At 38.8% G+C, this 24,013-nt stretch overlaps 1 pseudogene; it reads right to left on the minus strand.

Moving 5' to 3' along the window:
- Positions 1-12,075: 12,075 nt before the first annotated feature.
- The window catches only part of LOC147624246 (uncharacterized), a 51,487-nt pseudogene continuing 39,549 nt past the window's right edge, over positions 12,076-24,013 (minus strand).

The following is a 24,013-nucleotide window of genomic DNA, read 5'->3' on the forward strand; positions in this document are numbered from 1 at the left end:
GTTGAGGGTTTATTCCTTGTTAATCAAGCTATGAGAAAGGTTGCCAAGGACATGATATATTTTGGTATCACAATAGCAGCGATTCTAGTGGGGGTTGAAGTTGCACCAAACATGAGGATCACTCGTTCCTATAACCACATTTAGAGACTGGGAAGTAGAGCGAGGAGGGCCGTTTAGTGTTGGATTGAGTGTAAACTAGGTTTACCATAAAGGGTAGCTATGGATGATTGCAACACCCTTAATCCATTCACGTGGAGCTTAGGGGCCTTTTCAATGACCTCAACACCCCCCCCCCCCCCCCCCACACACACATCTCCTACTCCTGCATGGCTTTAAGCCTCTTCTTCAATGTAAACTAGTTTGAGGTGTCCCATGAAGATGATGTTGATTGTGTGGCCTGCCTCCCTCAAAGCCACTCCAAGGGTATATACATAGGAGGGGTGAAACATTCTTCTTTGTCTATCAGTTAGTCAACATGCTCTGCATTCTGTGAATTCTTGATCAAATTCCTTGAATAGTTTAGGTTTTATTCCTTGTTTATCAAGCTATGACAAAGGTTACCAAGGACATATACCTTTTTGGTATCACAACAACAATGATTCTGGTGGGGGTTGAAGGTGCACCAAACATGAGGATTAGTGATTCTTTAACCACATTTAGAGAGGGAAGTAGAGCAAGGAGGGTTGTTTAGTGCTAGATTGAGTGTAAACTAGCTTTACCATAAAGGGTAGCTATGGACGATTGCAATACCCTTAATCTATACACGTGAAGTTTAGAGGCCCTTAGAATGACATCAAGGGCTAGTTAGAGGACTACAGAAGACTCAATAGCCTGTGGACACCCCCCACTCCCACTCCATGCGGCCACGACACACCTCGAACTCCCCCATGGCTATATGCCATTGAAGAAGAGGCTATATGCCTCTTATTTAATGCAAACTAGCTTGAGGTGCCCCATGAAGATGATGTTGATTGTGTGGGCTACAAACACGTTGCCCCCCCTCTCCCCCCATGCCAGCACCACACATCCCCCACTCCCCCATGGCTATATGCCTCTTCGTTAATGCAAACTAGCTCGAGGTGCTTAATGAAGATGGAATTGATTGTGTGGGCTACGGAACGACCCGCCCCCGCCCCGCCCCCCCCGGTCGTCTTGCCGCCCCGTGCCTCGATGCTCTTGGGGATGTATGCCTCTTCTTTAATGCAAACTAGCTTTAGGTGTCCCATGAAGAACATTGATTGTGTGGGTATGCAATACATTGGACACTCTTTTTGAATGTTCTCTTAAGCAAAGGTGGATTAAAGAAAATAATGTGTTATATATTTGCAAAATAAGGGTATCTAGAGCTTAATTCAAGAGCTATAGTTCAACACAATACAGCTCTATTGAGCTTCTCATTGCCACAAGAATAAGTGGCTTCTAGCATGCCGACTAGGTGGCCCTAAAATGTCCACATCATCACAATGTCAACGACAACTTTTTGACACCATCTAAATTTTTATTCTACCCTTTTTTCCTTTCTCTACGGTATATCCATACAAATAAAAATAAACCTTTGAGCTAAAGAACCATACAATAATATCATACATTGGAGTCCTAGAGGGCTCCTCTTAAATATTAGACCTAGGAGAACTGTTTACCTGCGGCTCACTAACATGCAAACCCACCTTTCCAACTACTTATTTATTTGATGCAAATGGTTTAAGTTTCTTGTTTTTTTTAAGTAGATAAAGAAGTAGTGTGCTTGGTTAAGGGAGCATTTGCATTGCATTGTTGCTTATAGATAATGCGGGTTGCTTAGAAGGTAAAGGTTCTATTTTGATATACCCTTATAGCATTGCAACACATTCGGGATCATGATTGTTCTCTTTGATTAGAAAAAGGATGGCTGAAAGCATGGATAGGTGGTATAAAAACTAGTGTCTTTGACATCTCTTTCCAAGCAAGAAAAATAATGTGAAAGTTTGTAATTTTACACATCTATAAAAAATTTATATTTCTTTCTTGGTGGTCAGTTCAGTAAGGTGGAGGGTTCTTGCCAACACTCCATTTTTCCCACTTCTTGCTCTTTCAAGCTCTCTCTATTGCCCTCTTCATGCTTCCTCGTAGCAAAGAACCTCTCTCTCTCTCTCTCTCTCTCTCTCTTTGTGCAGTGAACATGGAGGACTTTAGTGAGAATAGGAATACATAGCTTTTGGCACCTACAGAGTACATGGATGTACAACCACTGCAGATTATGACTGGAGAGGGTGCAAATATGGCTATATAGCTAGGGAAAGCGTGGAAAAGTGCCATGTCGCTACAAGGGCAGTCAGGGAGTACTGGGCTTTGAAGAAGAGGGAGGAACAAACATGGAAGGTCATTGAGCAGAGCTTTGGGGAGAATGTTGAAATTGCACAATTTCAACAAAAGAAGATCTGTAGGGTTGTAAATTGCTGGCAAGAGCCGACCCAAGGAATTGGCATCACTACTCAGAGGGAGATTTTTCAACAGCTCCTTCTCCATCCTACTTTTAAGAATCTACAACCTTTAAGTTCAGGTCTTGAAAGAGTTATTTTATCAAACATACAGAATACTATGATGCAAGTGAAGGTCGCTCGATCAGGAGATAAGCTTTTTCTCAAGAGATCAGCTTGTATGATGATGGTGAATAGTGAGGATAGCAACTCAGAACATGTCAATTTTTCACAACAAGCAGCAACGCTATTAGGCATCCATCATAGAAATCTTGTTGCAGCAAAGTCTCGCTTGTAGCTCACAGACGATGGCGCCTTGCCCTTGCAAACATGCCAAAGACAGCCACCTCAAAGTAGTATCCTCACAGATGAGGTCAAGGACCTTGTTTTTGCCTTTTGGACTTCTGAGACCGGAGTCTCACCTAACAAAAAGGATGTGTGCCAAAAGGGATTGGGGAGAAAATTTATCATGCAACATCCTATACAGTTGCTTGTCAAACCCCAGGTACATATCTCGCAAAATCTTCAAAGTTCTTGATAAAATGTTGAAAGTAGTTTGAATGCTAAAAAGTGCCTAAGTGATAGCTCCACATGTTCAAGGTGGTCAAAAGTATAGTTGGACATCTGCAGAATAGTCTTTAGTATCTAAAAAGTAGTCAACAATACTTTAGCATGAGTCCAAAGTACTTCAAAAACTGTGCTTTATGTAGTTTGTAAGCTTTATAATTATCCCAAAAGTATTGCAAAATACTCTAAATGATGCACAGAGTACCTTGAAATTCTCCACATGACTTAGCTGAAGTATAAAGTTCTTATAGAAGCTACGTTATAAGTAGTTCAAATTTTTAAATGTGTGTCTTGCACATTTTAAAGTAGTCCATAGTGCTTTGAAAATAGTCCAAACTAGCAATCATTGTGTCAACAACACAACAAGTAGGTGAAAAAAAATTCTAAGTTGTTTATAAAATTTTATAGTAGTCCAAAGTAATTACAAACATGACAAAATCTTTGCTAGTAGTCTGCAGCACCGTGAAATTATCAACATGATTTCTGTTGTAGTATAGAGTACTTGCAAAAACTACTTTATAAGTAGGCCAAAGTACAAAAGAGGTGTTAGAAAACTCTAAAACACTCTCTAAAGTATTTTACATGATTTTAAAATAGTCCAAAGTTCTATACAGGTAGTCTACAAATAACTTTTAGGATACTTAAAGTACTTTATAGAATAATTGCCTGCACTTTTTGAAGCAGTTCAAAGTAATTTGCAAATAGACCATAAGCAATTCAAACTACTTTGCAAGTAGTTTATAGAGTTTTCAAAAGTAGTTTGTAGTTAATTTAAAAGTAATTCAAAATTAGTTTACAATTAATTCAAAAGTAGTTTACAGTACTTTCAAAAGTAGTTTGTAGTAGTATGAAGAACTTATACGTGATTGTAAATATTTTTGTCTGGTAGGTAGAGTTTTTAAAATATTTCAAAACCTTGAAGAAGAAAGGGTGAGCATGATGAAGCTGGAGCAGTCATCAAGAGAACATTCATCAAGAGAACACTAACACATGAAAAATTGAAGTCAAATGTGTGGCATCTGAAGTGTAGGGGCAGATGTGGTTGCCTTATTAAAGACACAAGTTTTGTGGTGCAGACAACGCAGGAGTTCGCATCATCTTTTGGGAAATCAAGTAGAGTGATGTACAAAGAGAAAAGAAGTGGGATTGCAAGCATGTGATCAGTTCACATTCAATGCATTGTGTGAATGGATACTTGGTCTCACTGATAAGTGTGTCTTGAGATGCAGACAACTCACTTGCTTCTACGATTCATGTATGCTGCAACATTGGAGAAGATGTAGCAATCAAGCATATGCAGATTCTTGGAGTATCGTCAAATTGTTCCTTTAGCTGTTGATTATTCACACATGAAGACTCAACTGATGAGAGAAAAGAAGTGGGATTGCAAGCATGTGATCAGTTCACATTCAGTGCATTGTGTGAATGGATACTCGGTCTCACTGATAAGTGTGTCTTGAGATGCAGACAACTCACTTGCTTCTACGATTCATGTATGCTGCAACATTGGAGAAGATGTAGCAATCAAGCATATGTAGATTCCTGGAGTATCGTCAAATTGTTCCTTTAGCTGTTGATTATTCACACATGAAGACTCAACTGATGAAGAGGTTGACAATAACCCTATGTATGTAGGTCACCATGATGCTTTAATTGATGCTTTATGTTTAGGAGATAGCTTTGCTGATTTCTACATCCTCAAATGCTGATTTCTACATCCTCAAATGCTCCAAGGCAAAGTACAAAACAACGAGAGCACGTGAAGATGGGTGGGGTATCTATGTATCGGTACACTCATATGTGGTTGAGGGATACCGTTATGAGCAGGTTGACGATCAAAATGACTTGTACTACATCCCAACAAATCAACCTCCTGTACTCTTACCCTCACACCTAGTGAGAGCCGTTAAGTTTGAAATGGAATGTATGTAGGGTAAGCATAACCTATTTAGGTTGTCACCGGAGGTCCAAGAAAATATTTACAATAGCATGCTCCTTGAGCTCTAGAAAGATTTGTATTCATTTTCGAATGAAATTTGAAGTCATTTTGTTACGTAAACTAATTTTTCCGTATTATAGCTACTATTTCAGTGTACCATGAACTAATTTTTAAAGACTTCAAACATTATTATTAGGACCATAATCTTCTAATCATATATGTGTACCATTTGTGAAGAGAACCACCTATATTCAAATTATAGCAAACTACCTATCAAGTTGTAAGCTCATATTTTGTAGTATTGTAAACTACTTCAGAACCACCTCTAAAGTTTTTTACTTCCAACTCTCAAGTATTGTAGACTACTCTTCAAGGAATTAAAATTACTTGCAAGTAGTAAGAACATATTTTTAAGTAATAAAAACTACTTGAGAACCACCTGTAAAATATTTGGTACCATAGATTACTTTTGAAGTACAAAAAACTACTTTTACATTAAATCCATAGAAATACTCTACTTATGAATCAAAAATACCCTCATTTCATATTATTACAAACTACCTGTTAAAAGTAGTAAGCACAAGTTTGCAGTAACTTAAAACTACCTGAGAAGTACTTAAAACTACCTGTAAAAAAGTAGTAAGCTCATATTTTCAAGCACTTAAAACTACTTGGAAGTACTGTAGACTACATTTCAAGTGCTATAAACTACTTGTATATTCAATAAAAAATGAGTTTACATCTATGGCAGAGTGTTTTACAGATGTCAAATACAAAATGAGTTTACAAAAACTCAAGATCCAAAAAGTGTTTACAAATATCCAGGGTTTCAATAAGATTGTTGTAATACGAGTACATACAAAAATTGGTTCTATGAAAGAATTTTTTGCACGTGCATACATCTAAGTGCTACCTACTACGGGACTGCCTTCCTTGCTTCATGTATGTAGTATAAGACAAGATGACCCCACCTTTTCTCAATTTGTTATTGACAAACCTATCCGAATCATCTTACACGGGACCCTCCCAACACTTTGCAAATGGTGTGCGATCAACAGCCTGAAGCCATTTGAGAAGCCATTTTCCAAGCTCATCTACCATGTAATTATGCTTCCACTCTCGTAGCAAAATCATGTATGTACCTGGCCTATTCACCTTACACTTATCGTAGTTGTCATCAATCAAGAGCATGTTCTTCTTGTTGTATCTTGGGAACCTTTTCCAAAAATTATAAAGGTTCTTGAAGAAAACTGGTTTGCCCAAATCAAAATTGAAATCTGCAACATCACATAACTCTTGACCAATCAAGGCACACAGCCACTTGGAAAGCACAAGGGAAACAAAGCTCCAATCTTTTTTGAACGTTTCAGAGGAGGGTAGAACTCCAAATATAAACGTTCGTCGCAAATCTGCATGCCATCCCAAGAAGGGCTTCGCATCCTTGTGCACAAAGTGGATTACCTCCTCTCCTGATTTCTTTACCTGTATTTATGTAATCATTAGTATCCAGATTTGGAGGTTTCTCTTTCTTCAAATGGAATGTATGTAAAAGAATCCCTTGCAAGTCAAGAACCAACGCCACTCGATCTAGATCCTCTGTATCTATGAACTTTGACGGAGTCTGATACCGTGGGCCGCACTCTGTCAATCTCGATCTCCTCAACCCTCTGTATACTGCCGCATGAGCCTTTCGAACCTCTAATAAACAAAATGATTATTAACACATTAACCTAAATTCATCAAAACTTTATGCAAGGAGACCTAACACATTAAAAAGAGGCATAGATGACAAGGTGTTAGGGGTACAATACAAAAAGTGGAGCAATGCTTATAGATGCGTACTAAATACAAGAGGCCAAAAATTGGCAGGTGCCAGTGATACGAACATGTGCATACAGCAAGTACTTTACAACTTCTTGCATGCATGGGGCTTATGTAAGTGCAAAAGGGGGTCAATGGGATTGGGTCCAGTACTTTTATTGCTTGGTTGTGGTTGCTCTGACACCGCATGGGATGATTCCATCTCTTCATCACCATCGAATGGTGCTAGCTTTGTCTTATTTGGAGGGCCGGCTCCTACAAACACGATAGCCTTTCAATAACAATAATAATGATATTACAATATGGTTAAAAATTAAAAACAAGGTACCTTCATTTGTAGGGCCGGCTCCTACAAACATGATAGCATTTCAAGAACAATAATAATGATATACCTTCATTTGTATTTTGCTTTCTTCCATTCGTTGTTGCTAGACATTTATTTTTATGTTTGTCTTTAAATTGGCTCAGCGTCACATCTGGAGAGGCGTAAGTATCAGCATCCTCCTGCTCCCCTTCTTTGCCCTCATTATCAAAATTTTTCACAGCCTTCATTGCTGCATACACACCCCTCCTGGGCTGCTTGCTCCATGACTTTAGCTGGCAACTTTTTATAAAGGTCATCAACCATAGGCTTAGTTGACACATCTGCCATGCCATCCAAATCTAGCCCATCCTGTAGAACTGCAAAACTTGTCACTTTCCCCAAGCCCTCGTCTACATCTGACCTCTCCACTCTCCCCTTTTCCCAACCTTGCACATGTCAATCCCCTTCTAAAATCCCCTGTATCCACAATCCAAGTACACGTGTAAGATTCATACCAAAGGGTAGCATAACATATAAAACATCATCAAAGATAACATACTCAAACATCATGGAAGATTACATACTCTCTTGCTTAGCGACTATCCAAGGCCCCCCAAGAAGCAACGATCGTGCATTGTCTGGGATGGTCTCATTGCAACCAAGACCCACACATAACATACTCGAGGCAATCACACTTGCAAAAAGCATAAAGGGTGGTATTTGTGTTTGCAGGCTAGCATATATATACCAATTACATTTGCAGAAGCCAATTGATCTCCACACCCAGCACAATTGCCTGCCACCTTGATTGTGGCCTCTTCATCTTTCGGTGCTTCGTAGGCGTGTGGGTACCAAACACAGCTTCTCACCTTGCTTAAACTGCAACACCATATTCTCTACACCATATTCTCTATAAATGCTAAATGCTGCATAGTATCTTCAACTTATGTCTGTAATTGTTCTAGAAAGCCTGTATAGTCTCACAAAAAGACATAGCATAATAAGTTAGAAAGATATAAGGATAATCTAAAAAGATATAAGGAACTTTTTATGTGCTAAACTACTTTTAGATATTGTTAACAATCTAAAAAAAACTTTTAAAGAAATAAAAACTAGTTGAAAGTATTATGCTGGTACTAAACTACTTCTAGGTTCTATTCACAACCTGAAATCTACTTTTAAAAGAATAAAAACTACTTGAAAAGTAATTTTTGGGTATTTTATTCTAGGTTATGTTCACAATTTGAAATCTACTTTTAAAGAAATAAAAACTACCTGAAAAGTATTTTTTGGGCACTAACCTAATTCTAGGTTCTATTCACAATCTGAAATCTACTTTTAAAAGAATAAAAACTACCTGAATTTTTTTGGGCCACTAAACTAATTCTAGGTTCTGTTCACAATCTGATGGATACTAAACTATATCTAGGTGATCTGAAAACTACTTTAGAAGAAACTACTAAACTAATTCTAGGTTCTGTTCACAATCTGATGGATACTAAACTATATCTAGGTGATCTGAAAACTACTTTAGAAGAAACTACTTTAGTAAGTACTTCTTATTTAACTAGGGAAAAGAACACATACATCTAATAATGTGACATCCCCCTTCATGTTCAACATTGCCTCAATCACTCTCCTAGCAATTGGAGCATCCTAGAGCAAGCTTGAATTTGAAGCTCAAGTTTACGCATTTGCTCCATGTTGGTGTGCATGTCTACCTTCAACTCTTCTAGCTGTTGCTTGTGACCTTCCATGTCTGCTATCAAGGCAGCTGCAAAATAGATGATGTGCCTCCAACTCTTCTAGCTGTTGCTTGTGACCTTCCATGTCTGCTATCAAGACAGCTGCAAAATAGATGATGTGCCTCCATATACAAAGTAACGTGTCTCTCTTCTTATTGAAATCTTATGTTATGCAGGCGAGCTCATGGGTCTTTTCGGATAGCCTCTCATTGGCCTTGGCAACCATGGACTCCACCTTCGGAATGTGCACACAACAAGGATTATGATCAAGTATCCGTGAACCAGGTTGAGCCGTCTTGCTGTCGACAATGCTCCCACGTTGAATGCTTGGCCTTCTGGTTATAGCCACCTGTATCACATTCCATGTCAGCCACATTGCTTGCAGCTTCTAAATTTGTGGGCCCATAAGCTTTCCTCCAGTTATTACTGATCTTTTTATGTAGCCTCCTGGCTGAGCTTTACAAGTTTCCAAGTCACTCTCCCCAAATGTTGTTCATGCAATTTGGTGACCTTCGGGATCACTCTTCGTCGCTGATTTACACTTTTCGAATGCGAAACACCTGGCAAACTTGTGACCAATCTCATTGTTCGAGGGAATAGCTTGGTAAACCTTTTGATAAAGCAAGCGACACTCATCCACAAACTCCAACCGCAACATATGCAAGAAGATCTTGGAGTTCTTCTTACATCGTGTTGTAAAAACACTCAGCCAATCTGCCTCTGGCAAGTCTTCTTTTGATAGATGCTTCAGAAGCTTTCCCTCCATGCTCAAACCATATTCCTCATGGAGATGCTCTTTTGTAAGGCAAAACCGTTGAAGCTTTGGGTATATATGTTTAGCTTTACCAGTACCTATATCAAGAATCCAACTCTAGTCATGAATTTGAAACTACATAGATTTAGCAAAAATCTCTCTCTCTCTCTCTCTCTCTCTCTCTCTCTCTCTCTCCACACACACACACACACACACACACAAAAGCACACATTGTTTCTTGCTAAAAAGAAAGAGAGATTTAACAAAACCTATAGCAAGAATCTAACTCTAGTCACATCAATTTCAAGCTACATAGATTTTGCAAATCTCTCCCTCTCTCTCTCTCTCTCTCTCTCTCTCTCTCTCTCTCACACACACACACACACACACACACAAACACACAAAAAAAGCACGCATTCTTTGTTGTTGAAAGAAAGAGAGAAACAATCAAGCAATGAAAGCACAAACATACCTTTAGAAGAGGATTTTGTCTTTAATATGAACTCCTCTTGTGTGCTACTGGGTGTCTGCAATGGCGGGGTTTCTTCAACCGGCTTCTTGCTGGGAGTCCTTCCCATGTTGCCCTCAAAGAAACTACTCCTAAGCTAAAGATGTTGAGGATAGGGCTCTATTTAGAGAAAGGTTGTAGAGAGATGGTTGGGCATAACAAGCATGTAGGTTGTAGAGAAAAGATTGGGCGATAGCATAGACTGTTTTTTTTGGAAACTAAAGAAAGGTTTCGAGATAGAAAAGGGGATTTGTTGCGTGATGAAAATGATGAGGGGGAAAATTCTACCTTTCACAGGTGTGAGATTATAAACATCAAGAAGTGGCTCCATGCAATGATACTCATGAAATAATTTACTTTTTATTCTCATGCAAAATTATCTTTCATTCCAATTCCCGCCACAAAACTACCATTTCTTGAACCACAAAAAAAGTGGAATTTTTGTACCACCTATCCATGCTTTCACCCATATGTGTTTGTTGGTAAGGAATGTGTGGGAAAATATATTTATGTTACGAGTGAATTGAAGTTTGAGATTTCTTTTTAAACCCAATTTTTTCTCTTATAATAATTGGATAATTACAGAGATTAATAAATAATATAGTTGTGGTGATCGAGATAGATTTCTCTAACCAATAAGAACATTAATAACTTATCAATGCAATAAACATCCATATACATCTGTTGATAGTGATACATTGATGTGTGTCTCTTGCTGCGAGGTGATGCCTTGTAGATGGTTAGATAACATATCTAAACTAATATGCACGGCAATGCATTATATCAGCAAACTAACTCATTTTTTAATTTAATTTATTTGGAATGCCAAACAGAAAAGTCGCACTTTGTATATATATTTGTTTGGCTAAAAATAGTAACCCTAGACGCCCATGGACATTTTTTAAGTGTAGTGTGAAAGGGCAGTCATGTATAACAGTGAAAATATAACTAGTAAGGACACTAATCAATATATTTATCACAATTACAACTTTCTCGTGCAACAGTGCAAATTTTGATTCATGTTTCTTTTAGTGGTATCAAAGCTTTGTTCTTGAGATTTTTCAAACTCTAGTTCAAGTATGTTTTCCTAAGCTTTTCTTTAGCAATCTTGAGCTCCTAAACCCTAGAATCTCAAGTGCCTCCGTTTTGGAGCTTAGTTGGAGTTTGATGTAGCAGAGTATTCTCTTGATCGACATAAACTAACGGCAGCGTGTTTTATGTGTAAAATAGGCAGTGTTTCTCAGTTCTACAGAATTTAGTGGCGATAGCACCACGCTAAACGTTTGTATTCTCGGAAGCTCTGGTGTAAGAGCGCTCTTTGACATGATGCAACCACGATGGCTCTTCACCCATTCCTTCGTTAAAGCACTCACCCACCACCATGTAGCATCATCATCCACGCACATAGCTACTAGTACAGGGACACCCGCGCGATGTTGTGGCATTTTTTGGAATGGCATATATATCGCGTTCAATTTATGTGTTTTTACATACATAAAGTAACTGCAATGGTATGTGTGTTCAAGAGCACGAGTGTGAGTGTGAGTGAGAGAGACAAAGTATAGAATGCTAATGATTTTAAGAATCATCATGCATAGTTAGTAGTCCATCACTTTTACACAAAAAAATAAGTGCAACCATAGCTTTTGGAAATTTGAGAATAGTAAGTGTTCATAATTAGAAGTGTAAATTTCCTAATTAAGAATCTAACTGCCGACATTTTTTGTAAGGGGCATCTCCTAATTCATGCTGAGCAGTTCGAAATCTAATATCCCCAATCGATTGTGGGATATGACCTTAAAAAAACTATATTCAATTAGGAGAAATTACAATTATTAAAAAAAGTACATTAACACATAAAGATAGTAACTCACCACCATAATAATAATAACATTCAGTTGGTGTCTCAGGGGGGCGGCATGAAAAAAACATTACAGTAGGAATTTATCCTCGTATAGTACTGTATCCATCCTCTTCGAACTTAATATCCTAGAAACGACACTTTCCAAGTAGGAGAATCTTCATCGGCAGTGAAAGAACTGCCATCTTTTCGAAAGAGATAAACACCTTGTGGCATCTCAAGGACGGAGATGTCATACATCTCTAAAGAATCTATGTATATTTGTAATATGAAGATATTCCCCGATTGTGAATCCCTAAATTCAATAAATTCAAAAGTAAATCAAAATACAGTTCTCAAACTTCTATTTTAGTAAGAAAATGGACAGTGAGGAAAGTACAAAACTGCTTACCCATCCTGATAGGCATTTATTGCCTCATACACAAAAAAGTAAGACCCATCAGGTGCAAACCAAAATGTGGTGCTATACAAAACAAAGGTATGTCATGTGGGATAAATAATAATTTTAAAAAACAATAAGAAAAATTTTATTTATTTGGAATTTTCCTAATTAATATCCATGACATCCCTATATTGAAAGTTTCTTCTAACATTACTCTTCTGTCTAAATATGCAACAATAACACATCAACCATGTGTGTGCACGATTATGTGTGAGAGATAATGAAAGAGAGGGAAAGATATAAGAGCAGAACATATTTAATTAATATAAATAATTACTTAAATAATAACATTAAATTTTACACCATTAATTAACCCAGAAAGACACATAAAAGAAATAGATAACTGATGGATGTTATATATTATAATAAGTCAGATCCCTTCCTCTACCCCAACTCTCTCACAAAACATCCATACAAGAATGAGCAAAGCTCTAATTAATCTTCTAACTTGGTAATGTTCAATCTTTAAACTCTACTCTTCTACGAACTATTATTCTTTTAATGTAAATCACACGCCTCCTCTTAAACACGGGGAACCCATCGTCGTCATCACCAAGATTATTTTCTTTAGTTTTTTCAGGTGAGTGAAAAGGACTTGTAAATTGCCAAAATCAATCTTCTCAACATAATTATTATACTATGTATACTACAAAAATATATATATTATACCTCGCACAACAGAGGAAGCAAAAGATGGTATACGATGAGTATCAACATAATACTTATAAAGCATACCATACATCACTATAGAGATATGAAAACCCCAATTCTCAATCCAAGGAATGGAGTACCCCAAGAAAGACGCAAAGAATCGACTTGATTCTTTTCGATACAGATATACTCCCCAGGAATCATCAAGAATAGCCATACCAAAAACCTTAATACATTCACTAACGACTTTGATACATAGTTGATTTGCATCAACTAGAAACATCCTACACACGGAAGTATAACAAAAAAGTAATGCACAACCATTCCTCAAAGCCACTTGTATAGTAATAAAAACCAAGCTCTATACTTACTCATCAGCAAAGGCAGCAATCAGAATACCGCCTATGCGAGTTCCAGCAGGGGCAAAGGAGCCATCCATAGTGGTGGATCTATAAAACATGATAGAATTGAATGTAAAGATTACTTCAATATCTTAAATAAAGACCTAATACATAGCTTGTAAGAATATTACTAAACCTTGAATGTTTCCTTGAGGCGTGTCCAAAGTAAAAATGACTTCGTACATATCTACCAAGATAAAAAAATCACGACCAAGTTATACACAGAATACGAACACAAATGATCTATTATAGAAACAAAAAACAATGACTTAATTTCAAGCCCACAGAATTTCTCTATACACAATGTTACTTGTCATGCACATATGGCTCTCAAGAGTTGTAGCTACATTTGCATCTCTATTATCCTGAAGTAGCACCTTCATGGCGTTAGGAGAGCGAGCCTGTGACAATGCCACATATAGTACTGGAGTAAAGGAATGAGTTTTGCTATGTATCAAGAACAAAGTCTGCACTGAAATACTCCTTGAGTTCACCTAGCATTGCATTCAAGGCACATTTATTGACATCATCAACTTCACTATTCCTGGGAGCAAGAATAGCACGATCGCTAAAGTATGATACATAGGAAATAGTGACACCCAAATCATAATAAACCCAATGCACCAAGTTCATTAAGTTAGATCTTTCCATGACCATGTGGGCCAATAGTATCTCTACTAGATTACCCTCATTAAAATGCAACCCATTGTCAATATCCATCACCCATTGCTTGAATTCACTTGAATGATCCGTTGTGATTCGAATATTACCAACCAACTTCAAGAGCTTGATAAATTGCATAGGTAAGATCACACTATAGCATCAACAATATCCTGATGTCTTCCCTTCACAACAACCGGTAAAATTTGTCTAAAGTCACCCCCCAAAAGAACAACCTTCCCACCAAACAATTTATCTATAAATAAAAAATCTTGTAAAATCATGTCCAAAGCCTCAAAGGCATGGTAATGACATATGGGAGCCTCATGCCAAACGCCGAGCTTACACTCTTCCTCAATAGTTCAGCAAGATCACCATGGACAAGAATTTTGCACATTGAAGTGTTGTTTAGATCTAGGGGTATCTTAAATCTACTATGTGTAGTACGTCCATTTGCTAACAAAAGGGAAGCTATTCTTGAAGATGTTGTGGCAAGGGCAACAAATCCTTAAGCTCTTATGCGAGCAAGCAAGCAATTATATAAATATGTTTTTCCTGACCCACCAGGACCATCCAAAAAAGAAAATCTCACCTTCATCACCCATAATGGCTTGTATCACAATGTCATAGGCAGATCGTTGACTAATTGTCAAAGAGGACTCCATGGAGTGTGAAATGATGGTTTGTTTGATTGAATCAAAAGCCTTCTCCTCCAAAAGGGAGTTCTCATTAAGCTGAGGCATTCCTTCAAAATCAACCAAACATTTACCCTTATCACACAAAGCAATCCCTCCAAGTGTAGAAGAGCCTGAGTTTCAGCCACATGACTTCAATGTTGGCATATGATTCACCCATAGTTTTGGTCAAAGAATAAACAAAATCTTCTATCCTGTGCTCATGGAATTTCTCCCATAATAATCCAAGGTTGGAAGGCTTACAAAAAGGCAATAGTATGACAAAAAGGTATCTCAGGGAATTTTGCATAAAAGAAGCATCCTCTAAGCATGAAATCCATTCTAAATCATCTTCCAATATACCCCTACCAATGCAAGCAGCTTTAAATGCAGGATAACCAGTACCATTGAATGTGTCCAAATCTTGAAAGGACTTGCACCCTTTATAAACTGAACAGCTTTAAATGTAGGATAAATAGTACCATTGAATGTGCACAAATCTTGAAAGGACTTGCACCCTTTACAAGCTTTTAGTAGCAGCCGAAGATAAAACCATTCACCAGCAGAGGGGGCTATAAAATACTTTTGGTCAATTGTGTTCCCTTGTTTCCTCTTGGTCCACATATCTTTCTTTGGTTCCATACCCATTGCAATGGGAAGGCACAATATATTGTATCATTAGCTTCTGGATGTTGTGCATTGCATGTAAGCCACTCTATCAAAGTTGTCTTCCTTGAGTTCTCTGTGTTCACAATATCAACAATATTGTCACTGTCTCTAAATATAATGGTTTGACCACCATCCATGTGTACCTGTAATCTTTGTACATTTGGCTTCTCATCATGCAAATCAAATTCATATAGTCTCCAACATGCCTCAGAGACAGAGATATAACATGCATCCAAGTAAGTTTCAATTTCATCATCAATAACTTGGTTAGTTACATCAACAGCATTTGTAAATATTTTTTTAAAAACTCTGATACCAATGTAATGATCCTTGCATTATAAGCTTAAGGACTTGTAACACTAGAACTTTGATTCTCCACCCAACCATATCCCAAATGAACCCTAAACACATGGTTATGATGCATGACCTTCCAACTTTAGCCCCTGGACCTTTCATTGGCTAAGGCATGGCCTTTCGCTCTCCAATGCCTCCTCAACTCCCCCTAGAAGGGGGCGCCTACTTCTATGCCCTTTGTATATGTACTTGTAAATATACTTGACAGCTGATATGGTATAACATATTTCCACATTAATGTGAGAATTGTAAGTAACTGATAAATATGGATGTAAGGCACAACCCATCTATTATCAGCTTTATTTTTCTTCACAGTCACAATATTACCATCATCTTGCCGCATGTACACACGTAAACCACTACTATCCACCACAGCAGTCTCTTGTGTAAAACCAGGCGGATAGTTCCTTGTGCACCATCCTTCTTACATACAAATAGCCTTTAGGATGAATTGTCTGCATGGCCCATGGATATTGCATTGAGAGAGATGACATGATGCAAAGTTGGAAACAGTTCTCCTGATGGGCTCCCGGTTGGGCTCGCCAACTGCGTCGACTCAGCCCAACACCTTTAGTAAACTGCCACCACGGGTCAGAAGGGGGGTTTGTTGGATATTTCAGAGTTGAGAAACTGTTGGACCCATTACTCCAGCTGCACATCCATCACACAAGCTCGGTATGTGATCATGGCCACATACTATTTCACAAAATGGGGAGAGGCAAGAGCCTCTAAACAACTGATGCACGAACGACGGCTAAGTTCTTATATGAACAAATCATTTCTAGATTTTCCTGCCCATTGGAATTAATCAGTGATTGGGGTTCACATTTCATTAATGAGGCGATTGATCACTGACTTGGTGGATTCCTTGTAGTCCACCGAAATTCATCACCTTATTATATCCACAGGCAAATAGTCAAGCGAAGAGTACAAATAAGATATTGTGTACTATCTTAATGAAAACATTAGAAGCAAGCCGCACAGATTGGGAACATAAGCCGACTGCAGCTTTATGGGCATATCGAGCATCGTATTATAAGGTAGCGACGGGATATACTCCCTTTCGTCTAGCTTATGGCGTTTAGGTAGTGATGCCTATGGAGTGCCAAGCCTGCGAGTTGCAGTGCAAGAAAGATTAACTGAAAATGCATTAGCCGCAAAAGATTAATTGATTTAGAGAAACTTGATGAAACTCAGCTAATTGCATCACACAGGCTTATGGTCAAGAAATTTTAAAGAAAGCGTTGGTTTGACCATAACCTGAAACAAAAGAAACTGGAAACGGGGGACTTAGTCCTCATGTATGGTGTTGGAAGTACCAGGAAAAAGAAACTCAAGTACAGAGGGTTGGGACCATTTAGAGTGTCCAAAATCACCCCTCAAGGGTTGGTCCGAATTGAAACTATCGAGGGTGTGCAAATGGAAGCAAACTTAATAAATATTATGGACCACTTATCCAAGAGATGCTCATGCATCTACTGAAACAAAAGAAAGAGTTGGCCAAGGAAACAATCAAGCAAATTCAAGATGAAGCCAAGACCAAATAGAGACTCCAGGAGAGAATAATACACGTGAACATGGATTCATTAAACCTCCTTGATGAGGATGAAATGGACATTGAGCCGGCACGACTCAGTGTAAAAGTCTCTACAACTAAAAGTCATGCAACGAGCATTGCATTAATTGATACAGGATCAAGTCATAACGTGATCTCTTATGAAACATGGAAAGCACTAGACAAACCTCACCTTGAGGCCACCAATGTACAAGTTCGAAGTGTGCATTTGTCAACTACCAAAGCTGTGGGATTTTTAAATGTAATATTTCCAGAAATAATCCCTTGGTTGGAAAGGTATTTGTCATGCCTATAGGATCTATGGAAGAAGAGATGATCCTTAGAGGATCTTGGATTTGTGCAAGTAATTGTAATATCTAGTGGGAAAAGAGGGGAGCACAACTCAATGAGGACAAGGAGACCATTACCGTGCCATTATGGAGTCTCTTCACAATAAAGGTAAACAGGCAATGAGGGATGACACGAAACCACCAAATGCCACAACAACCAACTATCGTACCAAAAGAGGCGTCAACGTCATAACTCCCACACAAAAAACAGTTAAAGTATCCAATTATTCGGCAGTGGGTTCCTAAGGACCAACTTCGAGCCGCCTAAGGATACTTCGCCTAAGGATACTATGATGCGAAAGGAGTAGCCAAGGCATCACATCAAAAAGTTCAAGCTACGAACAAAGGAAAGAGAAGGCCATCCAAAGATAGCAAACAATATTCCAAGCAGTGTCACCACCCACAAAATGCTCAAAAGCGATTGTAGGCTGCATAGCGGACGGCAATACATCAATATGGGTGCCCAAATCCTACCCAAGTTCCAATACTATTAACACTTTCAAAAGTTCGCGAAAGGATCAGGACGACAAAGAGGACCAATTTACATTTAAAGAAAATGTTAAGAAGACCCAAAAATTGGGTTGGGAGAAGAAGCCCAGTCAACCTTCCGAATAGAAAGAAGCAACATTGCCAACTCCACCTACCAAGGTCAACAAATTAAGCAAGGTTAAGGAGAAAGGGAAAGAAGGTGGCGTGCACTCACAGTCACAAGGTGCACAATAGGTTCAACAAGAATCAGTGGTGGATGCACTCTTTAGTTGGATGGATAGCAAAAGCAAACACGCCCACTCTGAACTAAAGAGGTTACAACAACTTCCCACAAAGGTCAAGGTACCAAATTGGCTGTTGGATATATCACCCAAATCCATTCAAAGGTTGAAAGGGGCTATATAACCTTGATTACTTTACTCAAGATTCATCCTCAAATGGGCGCCTACTTCAAATATAGCCTAGAGAGCATCTTGTTCATTTATGGCAAACCCACATGGGGGGAGATGGCATCTTATGCTTGTAAGACATCATAGGTGATGTCATAAGGTCATGTACTACTTGCCTATATAAGAGGCTCTTGCTAATGAAGAGAACAACTCGTGTGTTTCTATGTTTATGCCTAAACCATGTTTCATTAGCATCTCCTAATCCACTCATAATCTTGCTTCTAACCACCATGACCTAACCATGACCATAGCCATGTTTGATCCTCCTTAGCTTTGCTAATCCACTCACTAAACCAAGATTTGGTATCAGAGCCTAGGATTAACATTATCCAAATCTCACTTATTAGGGATTAATTAGCATTTCATTAGCTTAAGCATATCTTATCCTCTCCTCTTATCTAGCCTGAAAAATAGGTAGTCCATGGAGCATCAAGATCTCATCGCCCACTTCAAGACTCATCACAAGCGCTCAGCCAGGCATTCTCAACACAAAGACAAAGCTGCTGACGGGCGGAATTAGCCAAAGAGTGCGTGGAGCCAACGGCATTGCTGCAGAGACCTGCGCCTTTTTATTTGGGGGAAAACGCTGCCCCATCGCCATCGCTATGCCAATCTCTAATTCCTCAGAGTCTCGGGGGTTTTCATAGGCTGCGAACACGCCTATCTGGTCAGATTTGCAAATGGTTGCGTGGTTTGGTGGCTGTAGGACTGACAGAGCTTCCGGAGGTTCATCTCTTAACAGTAAATGAATGAGTGATTATTCCACTTAATCACCAATGTTTTGTGCTTAAATTAGTCTAAAATCACTGATATTGAAAGTGCTTAAAGCATTAGGTGCTTGGACCTAGGCCTCTACTTCCTTCAAGTACTCCAAGTGACCCAATTTTTAGAAATTATTTTGAAAGCATTTATCACATTGGTCACCATATACTTGATGATATTACTATATTGTGATGATGTTATTGTTTACATCATTTTTTGAATCACAATGGCTGAACCATTTGATGCTGAATCATCAAATATTCAACATTTGAAGTCTAAGAAGAAAAGCAGAAAGCCGAGGAGACGGGTAAGAAACAATGTCTACAACTCAAGAGCAAACAATGTTTCAGGAGGGCATGACTGGTCTGAATTTTTCATAAATAACCTTCATCTATTTGGTGAAGGTATCTAATCTTGTAAAAGCATTAGACACTGCCCTCAAGTGGTAAGACCTTGCTTTATCATCATGTCTACATCCTCATTTCATGTTGATAAGTTTAATGGGGTAGGCTTTCATACCTGGCAAGTTAGAGTAAGATTTATTCTCATGAAGAAAGGTCTGTGGGGAGTTGCTAGTGGAAAGGAGAAAAAACCTACCACTAGAGATGGTGAGCAAGGATGGTTACCTAGGGATGAGAAAGCTTTTGCCATAATTGCATTAGGTCTAAGTGACAACTACATACATCATATCTCTAATGCAAATAACTCCGCTGAAGCATGGGAAATCCTAGAGAAATTATTTGGGGCAAAAGGGAAGCATTCCAAGATAGGGCTGAAAATCCAATTTTTTAAACTTGAAATGAAAGCTTCTGAGTCTTTACCTTCTCATCTTAATTATATGAAAAGCCTAATGTCACAACTTGCAACAATAGGAGCACCAATAGATGAGGAAGATGCCATTGCAGTTTTATTGAAAAGCATGCCTTATGATGAATATGGACATTTAGTGTCAACTCTCATGAATCTTTCGGATCCTACTTTAAAAGCCATTGAAGCTGCACTCCTTGAGGAGTACAAGAAGAAGCAAGAGAAGATAGGGATAGTTGAAGGGGCATACTTCTCCAACAACAAGTCACACTTCAAGAAGAAGAACTTCATCGACACAAAAGGAAAGAAGAAGACTTGTGGATTCTGTGGCAAGGACAGTCATATAGAAGAAAATTGTTTCTTCAAACAAAAGGCACAAAAGGCATTTCTCGCAAGTCAAGACAAAGAAGAGCTTCAAGAAGAGGCCTCCGAAGAGGCCAATTTTATTGAAGATGAATGGGCCTTTTGAGTAAAATCAAGGGATAGCCCATACCATGTTTAAAAACCTCTCCATCCTAAACATAACTATCTCATTGTAAGCTTTACTATGGTATTCTAGCATCATCCATCATTGCTAGCATTGTAAACCTAACTGGAATAAGACCTACGGCCGACCAGCATGGTCATCATAACTAGTTTTTGTATGTTGTAACTAGAGCCTAGAATTGCCATCATAAAGGTAGCATTGTCATGGATTTGGTTGAAGGAGGGTTTGTTGGATATATCACCCAAATCCATTCAAAGGTTGAAAGGGGCTATATAACCTTGATTACTTTACAATATTCATCCTCAAATGGGCGCCTACTTCAAATATAACCTAGAGGGCATCTTGTTCATTTATGGCAAACCCACATGGGGGGAGATGGCATCTTATGCTTGTAAGACATCATAGGTGATGTCATGAGGTCATGTACTACTTGCCTATATAAGAGGCTCTTGCTAATGAAGAGAACAACTCGTGTGTTTCTATGTTTATGCCTAAACCATGTTTCATTAGCATCTCCTAATCCACTCATAATCTTGCTTCTAACCACCATGACCTAACCATGACCATAGCCATGTTTGATCCTCCTTAGCTTTGCTAATCCACTCACTAAACCAAGATTGGCTTCTCACGCATTAAGCCATCTTATGGCTTAACTATCTCAGGCGGCGTTAAGCCATCTCATGGCCTAACCATCTCACGTTTTAACCATCTCATAGCTTAACCTTCTCACGCGTTAAGCCATCTCATGACCTAACCATCTCACAGCTTAACCATCTCATAGCTTAACCATCTCACAGCTTAACCATCTCACGGCCTAACTATCTCATGGCTTAACCATCTCACGCATTAAGACACGACCTAACCATCTCACGCGTTAAGACACGGCCTAACCATCTCATAGCTTAACCATCTCATGGCCTAACTATCTCATGGCTTAAGACATCTCACTGCCTAACCATCTCACGACTTAAAACCCTGCACCTTCATGGGTTAAGATCCTGCACTCTCACGGCTAAAGCCTTCTAGGTTGAATCCTCACGTATTCTACACCTTGTTATTGCTCACCCCACTAACACCCTTCTCATCAATAACACACACACACACACACACACACACACACACACACCAAAACTTATTTATTTTTTAAAGGACCACATTCTTATCAATGTTAGAGATGTCGTCCTCTGCCCGCGACCCCAGAACCAAAGTTAAGAAGGCTCCGGCAATCACCCAAACAAGTACCACAGGTTCACCTATGGACAGAAGGAAAAGAGCATCAAGAGCTCCAAAGCTTCGTTATCTGGGGCAATATGCATAGGTGTACAAGGGCTCCATTATCAACAACAAACGATGTCCAAACAATACACGACGAGATAGTCTTACAGTACCACAGCCCGAAATGTCTACAGATTTTGTAAAAATTAGATGTCAAGGAGAAGCTACGAGCTAGTATTTATGTGCGAAGGACTTGAAATCATATGACAAGGCAACTAAAGGGGACAAGTAACAATGGAAGATGGCATAACTAAACAATTTCTCGTCTCTAAAGAATTGATCTATGAAGCTTTGCAGCTACTGCCGCCATATCATTTTCAAGAACCTATTACCGCTTCGTAATTCTATTATATCATATCAGAATAAGAACCCTAAAAAAGCTTCAGTCCCGCCATGAAACTTCTATTGACATGAGCTTGGCGACCAGGTCTTGAGACTGCGGTAACAGGTTTTGAGGACAGAACCTACATCAGGTAGTAGGGGGGATGTTAATCCCATGTTGGATTAACAAATATGCTCTTCCATTTGAGGACATTAATAAGTGTCATGCAAAGGTACTATAAAAGTTATAAGAGTGGCTTAAGGTGCAAACCGGTATGACCCTTTCATTCTGCTCTCCTTCTCTCTATCTTGAAAGGCTTGAGTGCTCTCTCTCATGAACATCTTTGGCGTCACTTTGCTAGGGAAGTGCCTTTGATTTAGGACTCCCTTGATATACTTTACATTTGGAGTATTGTCATAACTTGGTTGAAGTGCAATTCCACCAGTTTTAACCTATGTTTGTGTTGATGTTTTATGGTTTATTTTTCTTTTCTTGATGCAATGAAGCATCGACATCAAGTTGCATTGCTACAAGTAAGTTTCCAATTCAACTTCTTTTGATTTTGGTTGATTCCTTCTTGCTTCTAAGTTTTTGTTTATTGTAGGACTTAATCACACCATTAATCTTTGTATATACACCATTAAGATGCATTATGCACATTATTAGATAGGTTAGGGAAAGCAAAAGCATGCTAATAAATAAAAAATACTAACCACCCAAGTTACTAGGGCTCAGGACTCAATCAAAGCTATCAGATATGCAACCATGGGAACCTTACAGCATAAGGAGCAGGGAGCTCTGGGTTAGACCTAACTCTAGGAGAGGCATACATGCCATAGTTTGAACCAGCCTTGCATGGCTATCCTCCACAGTACCTAGACTTGCCTCAGGGATAAGGGCAACACTCAGCATATACCATGCCTTCACCAACCTACCCATAGCCATACTACCACAAGGGGGATTCATTCACAATAAAGGGGGATGTCACCTGCGTGCATGAACCTCAAGAAAACCCACTATATATGATACTCATAAGATGATAACACCCCCTATTTAAGCTTATAAGGATACCTTTAAAAATGACTATGTCTCCCCCTTCCTTATATCTATGTTTTTTCTCTAGCATTTGCACACCCCCTCTCTCCTTAGATTAAAGTATGTTACTTTGAACCTTATTGAGTGAACAAAAGTAATTCGTGCATTCTACCAAGAAATAGATGTTGTGTACTAGGAAATCATATCCTTAATGTTGATATACCCCTCCCCATCCCCCCCCACCAAGGCCCCCTCCCCCTAACTTAAATTTAAGATTTAGTATTCACCTAAATACATGGCCTTACCCCCACCTTATAAGCTTATTCCTCATTTAAAAAAAAAACCCTTTTATATAATCACGTGATATCATAAGTTTTCTAAGAGTGAATCCCTCGAGACTACCACACCCACAACCACACTACCTTGACCATGACTACCTTAACCATGACTACCTTAAAGGATATCTTGAGGATAACATCCCAAATAGGGAGGGGGTAGCAATAGGGCTAGTAACACCTCCATTGGCGACAGAATCAAACCTCAGACACCAAACTACTATCAAACCCATGTAAATCACAAAATTGATGTCCAAGTTCAATGGGACTAGAGACCCCATTACACATCTGGAAGTGTTTAATCATATGTATGCCACATGTACACAACTTGATGACCTTGT

The sequence above is a fragment of the Cibotium barometz genome, chromosome 25 (genome assembly GCF_041138505.1).
Source record: "Cibotium barometz isolate CiBa-2024 chromosome 25, ASM4113850v1, whole genome shotgun sequence".
Lineage (NCBI taxonomy): Eukaryota > Viridiplantae > Streptophyta > Polypodiopsida > Cyatheales > Cibotiaceae > Cibotium > Cibotium barometz.